This window comes from Oncorhynchus keta, chromosome 28, assembly GCF_023373465.1.
Source record: "Oncorhynchus keta strain PuntledgeMale-10-30-2019 chromosome 28, Oket_V2, whole genome shotgun sequence".
In the NCBI taxonomy this organism is placed as follows: domain Eukaryota; kingdom Metazoa; phylum Chordata; class Actinopteri; order Salmoniformes; family Salmonidae; genus Oncorhynchus; species Oncorhynchus keta.
This window is the reverse complement of record NC_068448.1, coordinates 38,514,955-38,521,471: the sequence shown is the minus strand read 5'-3', so window position 1 is coordinate 38,521,471 and position 6,517 is coordinate 38,514,955. Positions and strand designations below refer to the sequence as shown.

Here is a 6,517-nt window from a genome sequence, read left to right as displayed (position 1 = left end):
TCTGGTACGAAATTCTTCACAAACAAAATACAAAATGGCGATGAAACACTGTCTGCTACCACGTCAAACCCCATCTTAAGCAGTAAAAAAAGAAGAAGATTCTCATGCTGAATTAAAACTCAGGGAGGCCTGTAAATCATTAGCAACTGGCAGCTTCATTAAATATTACCCGCAAAACACTAGTCTCAACGTCAACAGTAAAGAGGCGACTCCGGGATGCTGGCCTTCTAGGCAGAGTTCCTCTGTCCAGTGTCTGTGTTATTTTGCCTATCTTATTCTTTTCTTTTTATTGGCCAGTCTGAGATATGGCTTTTTCTTTGCAACTCTGCCTAGAAGTCGCCTCTTCACTGTTGACGTTGAGACTGGTGTTTTGCGGGTACTATTTAATGAAGCTGCCAGTTGAGGACTTGTAAGGTGTCTGTTTCTCAAACTAAACACTCTAATGTACTTGTCCTCTTGCTCAGTTGTGCACCGGGGCCTCCCACTCCTCTTTCTATTCTGGTTGGAGCCAGTTCGCGCTGTTTTGTGAATTGAGTAGTACACAACGTTGTACAAGATCTTCAGTTTTTTTAAACAATTTCCTGCATGGAATAGCCTTCATTTCTCAGAACAAGAATAAACTTACGAGTTTCAGAAGAAAGTTCTTTGTTTCTGGACATTTTGAGCCTGTAATCAAACCCACAAATGCTGATGCTCCAGATACTCAACTAGTCTAAAGATGGCCAGTTGTATTGCTTCTTTAAAATCAGCACAACAGTTTTCAGCTGTGCTAACATAATTGCAAAAGGGTTTTCTAATGATCAATTATCCTATTAAAATGATCAACTTGGATTAGCTAACACAACATGCCATTGGAATACAGGAGGGATGATTGTTGATAATGGGCATCTGTACACCTATGTAGATATTCCATAAAAATAATTAGCTGTTTCCAGCTATAATAGTCTTTTCAACATTAACAATGTCTACACTGTATTTCTGATCAATCTGATTTTAAATTAATAGACAAAAAGTGTGCTTTTCTTTCAAAAACAAGGACATTTCTAAGTGACCCCAAACTTTTGAACGGTAGTGTACCTTCTTCCGCTCTCTGGCAAGTCCTGATAGCGTGCCTACCGGTCGTCCATATCCCTGCTACTAGACTAATATGGTCGCATTTATTAAGCATTTTACATTACTGTTCAGTGGAGTGGGTGTGTGGTCCCAAGTCTGGGTTTAAGGGTCTCTTTTCCAAGCTTAAAATTATAAGTATTCAACTTTGCCCATGCTGTCAATCCAGCAGGACTTCTGCCACGCTTAAAACAACTTGAAACTCAGAACTGGGAAATCTGACGTCAGTGAGTTCAAGACAACTGGGAACTCGAGGAAAAAAAATGGGCTCCCGTCTGGGAAAATACGTTTTGAACAGTCATCCAACTCACTGACGTCATGATTCAACCTAGTTTTTTTTCCAGAGTTACCAGTTGTCTTGAAAGCACCATAACTCCAGAAAATGCTAGACTTTGATGACAAAATTTGCCCACGAAGGACTGCCACGCCACCTTCCTGTTCAAGTGAGCACAGCACAACAAGGTGAGTCCAAAAATGTATTGTATGCTGCTGCATAAATGATGTAATATGCCAGGGAGATATGTACAGTATACTGTACCTAAGAAAGTAATACTAAGTGCATGGTGTGTAGTAAGCTGTCAGTAGCCCATGTACCTCACTCTAATAATTGGGTCACTTTTCAGCTCTTAATTTCACCTACTGTTCTGACTTGGTGGTCCACATGTAGCCTATAGCCTTTTAGATAAATGTAATCATCAAATATTGTAAGAGCTTTCATTGTCTGCTTATATGACCCCTTTATTTATCGTACGGTTCTGACTTGGTGTACAGGGAGAATACTGTTCTGAATTCTGCCACTGAACATTTCAAAAGTGCTGAACAAATAGTTATATTGACTACTTCCATCCTAGCTCGCTCATTAATGTCTTAATTGAAATTATGGATTTCCTCTTATCTGCTGTCGGTAGAAACCACATTTGTTAAAGCAAGTCAGCCATATCAGCTATGTTTTTTTAAAGGGAGTAAATGAGGCTGAATTAACTATTTGGCTGCCAGACAAGGCTCCGGTGATAGCCAGGTGTAGCAGTGGTAAGGTGTTGGGATTGCTGTTGGGTTTCTGCTATTGGGTCAGCTTTATGTAGACCTTAACAGTTTGTGGGCACCGTTTGTCACCGTTATAGTGAAATCAATGTATTGTTTAATGTTGTGTAATGGCTTTGCTGGCATGCATTTTTTATTGTATTATTTTGCCTCACGATGATTTGCATGCTAAAATCGCCACTGCTCAGTGTATAACCCCGTTGCATGATTTATAAATGGCAAAGGGATATAGGATGTCGACTTTATTCAATCAGTTCAGACACCTTTTTATAAACTAGTCAACACGTGTTGTTCAGTTGTCAATCAACGCACAGTAAATAGCCTAACATGCTCCACGACTCCGCACGGCTGGCTATATGAAACACGCGAAAGAAAATAAATGAATGCGTCAGAAAACAATAATTAGGCGAAACCGTGTATTTCGACTGATCGTTACCACTTACATTACATGGGACGTGCACATTCACGAGCATCGTGCTCTCTCTCCCTCCTCTGTGTAACTACATTTGAACATAACCAGAGAACTGTATATAATGACGAGATGCTCATGTCTCCGCCCGAACCATTTTAGTTGTTGCCCCAAGGTCGGGAAGGCAAGGTGACAAGTTTAGGTCCACAATGAAACGATAGAAACTTAATTGGGATAATTTTGGACAGATTTCGGCGTGAGTAAAACAGAGGTTTCGTCTCTTCCTCTGCTGCGTTTTCCTGTCATCGCTTGCTTTGTAACTGACAGGCGCCTATCCTATCAATAGATCGCTCGAATATGCATATAATTCATTCTAGCGAGAGAGAGCTCGACGGACTGGCGAATTGAAACTTTAGCCTCATTCATATGTAGAGGAAATTGTAGCTGTCTGAAAATGAGTCTGCAACCGGATAATTTGCCAACAGCCGGCGCTAATGGAAAATAATACTGTACTGTACTGAACTCTACTCGATTGTTCTGTGCTGGGCTGTACTGTACTGAACTCTAATGTGCTGTACTTTGATGTCCAGACTTGTGAAACATAGACGTCTATGATTGTTTTAAATTTGGTCTGGTCCGATCAAATGTTCTCTTGTTTGGTGGCCGAGCTCATTAATAATAATAATAATGTATTAAACTTCTATAGCGTTTTTCATAACAGAAATCTCAAAGCATTAAAATAATAGCCCGTGTGTAGAATACTCAAATGTGCAAAGGAGGATATTACATTTTTCTACCTTTGTGTGACTATTTAGGATACATCACCATGAAGAGAATGACATTGAGATCCATATTTATGCATGTTTATGCAGTACAGATCAGGGTCCCATGATGACATTCTGGTACCGCAATTAGGTGTAAATCCACTTCACTTACTGTAGTTTAATAAATGAAATATATATTTTTCTAACTCAAAGTATCATGTCACAGCTGACACCCCATTCTTTCTGCAGACAGCTTTGAATGTTAATTCAGAGATGGTGGTCACATGAAAACTGAGGGAGATTTGACCAAAAAAAAGTCTGTTACCAAACGTTGCATCTGCACAGTTCTTCTAGTAAATGCATTTTTGTTTAACGTTTGTATAAATTGTTAAAGGCCCAGTGCAGTCAAAAATGTGTTTTTTCTGTGTTTTACATATCATCTCCACACTATGAGGTTGGAATAATACTGTGAAACTGTGAAAACGATAATAATGCCGTTTTGAAAAGACGGCCTGAAATGTCAGCCTTTTTTTGGTCGGATGGAGTGTTGGCCTGCCTGGTGAAGAAAGGTTTGGAGAGTTCCAAACCTTTCTGCCAATAACAGCTAGTTTTCAGTTTTTTTCCTCCCACTCAGACCACTCCTAGCTAAGTTCTTGCTTTAGAAATGGCTCTTTGCTAGGGAGTTATTTTTGTGTCTTTTTGACACTTTTAATTGATAACAATGACAGTAAGGTACTTAACTGTTACCCAGATATATTTGATATTGAGATAAAAACGGCTGCACCTTTTAGATGTAGTCCTTGTGCATAGAGTTGTATGGTTTGCTGAACATTGAAATCAAACGTTTTTTTTGTTTGACACACATTTTAAGTGAAACATCTTGAGTCAGCTCAATGTTGTCACTGTGGAATTGCCCAGGTCACAATCACATGTGTACTTGTGGCTTGGATGAACTCTTGGATACATATAATTCCATAGTACAAGAGGCTTCTAAACAGTTTCTACCCCTAAGCTGAACATCTAATCAAATGGCTACCCAGACTATTTGCATTGCCCCCCTCCCCCTCTACACTGCTGCTACTCTTTGTTATTATCTATGCATAGTCACTTTAATAACCCTACCTACATGTAGATATTATCTCAATTACCTCGATATCGGTGCCCACGCACATTGACTCTGAACCGGTACCCCCCCCCGTATACAGCCCCGCTATTGTTATTTACTGCTGCTCTTTAATTATTTGTTAGTCTTTTCTCTTACTTTTTTGTTGTTGTATTTTCTTAAAACTGCATTGTTGGTTCAGGGCTTGTAAGTAAGCATTTCACTGTATGGTCTACACCTGTTGTATTCGGCGCATGTGACAAATACAATTTGATTTGATTAGCCTGCCACTATTCACTACAATAGCCTAATACAATGATTCCAAAAGTGAGACAACATTGATTAAATGTAATCAATAATAACATTTATAAGATTAGACTAATGCGTTGTGAACTGTCGTTTAAGTACAGTAATGCAGCTGTCTACCTACATATAATGCATACATATATGGTCTACAGATACAACAATCTGATTACAACTCAATCTGATTCCAGGATTCTTGGCACCGTTCCCACCGACCTTCCACTTGTCCTTGAGTGCCTTGAGCAGCTGTTTCAGCCTCCCTCTCCGTCTCCTCGTCAGAGATTGAGCTGGGACATGGAGAAGACCCAGGGGTCACTGTGGGGTCGGTAGAACAGGATCTGGGGCGTGATCTTTCCAATGAAGCCTGGAGAGCACAAGTATGGTGTACAGTAGAATGAAGTACTAGAGTACCCATAACACTCTATGTCTGGTATCCGGTTTATCTTCATAAAGAGGTTCCTGAAGCTACTGTAACATAATGGTGCCTCCTCTTCTTATCAAACACACTATCCTCAGATCAAATAACGTCACGTACTGTGTGAAATGGATAGTGCTGCTTCCGTGTGTCTATTGTTTGTCTAATGGTATGTGATTTGAAACTCAATGTCACACCTCAAGTTCCACAAAGAACTGTAGACTGTTTTCATACTGTGTTGCACTGACTAGACATAGACTTATCATCCAGTTGGCCATGTCTTAATGAGTATGTTGAATAATTTACTTCCTTTGCCAGACGAGAAAATCCTGATCGTTTGTTTACATTCTTTTAGTAAACAAAAGGTCACGCAAGCGGGACTGATCAGCAAGAACTCGAGATAAATGAAATGAAATGAACAACAATCTGATGGTGTGAAAAAAAACAGCAGTCGAGTTTCTTTTTCTTTTATAGATTTCCTGCCAATCTTCTGCTCAATTTCTAACAACTCATTTTGCATATTGAGTTTGAATATTATTATTTGTATAGTTCTTGTGAATATTTTCAATGGTAACCTTGATGGATCACTTACCTGCTTTGATCTAAAAGGGCATATCAAACTCTTGGAGGGCATCTTTCTTTAAAAACTTCTTCAGGATCGGTGGGTTCCCTGCAGGACGTAGGCTAATGCGATTAGCATAAGGGTTGTAAGTAACAAGAACATTTCTCAGGACATAGACATATCTGATATTGGCAGAAAGCTTAAATTCTTGTTAATCTAACTGCACTGTCCAAATGAGCTATTACAGTGAAAGAATACCATGCTATTGTTTGAGGAGCGTGCACAGCTTTGAACATGAAAAGTTATTCATAAACAAATTAGGCACATTTGGTCAGTCTTGATACAATGTTTTGAACAGAAATTCAAAGGTTCATTGGATCAGTCTAAAACTTTGCACATACGCTGCTGCCATCTAGTGTCCAAAATCAAAATTGCACCTGGGCTGGAATAATACATTATGGCCTTTCTCTTGCGTTTCAAAGATGACGGTACAAAAAAAAAACGTTTTTGTTTTTGCATTATCTTTTTCCAGATCTAATGTGTTATATTCTCCTACATTCCTTTTACATTTCCAGAAACGTCAAAGTGTTTCCTTTCAAATGGTATCAATAATATGCATATCCTTACTTCAGGGCCTGAGCTACAGGCAGTTAGATTTGGGTATGTCATTTTAGGTGAAAATTGAAAAAAAAGGGTCCGATCCTTAAGAGGGGAGAGGTTCTCTAGTTCCACCGCTCCTGGGAAGACAAGAGTCAAGGGTGGGCCTAGACTTCAATTACAGTGCTACAGCAAATGTATGATACATTATTAT

At 39.3% G+C, this 6,517-nt stretch overlaps 1 long non-coding RNA gene across 1 annotated transcript; it reads left to right on the top strand.

Annotated features, from left to right (window-relative positions):
• Positions 1–2,636: 2,636 nt before the first annotated feature.
• Positions 2,637–5,769, top strand: LOC118360429 (uncharacterized). The gene is made up of 2 exons (XR_004820863.2): positions 2,637–2,816; positions 4,921–5,769. It is a non-coding gene; the product is annotated as an uncharacterized LOC118360429 (long non-coding RNA).
• Positions 5,770–6,517: the final 748 nt, after the last annotated feature.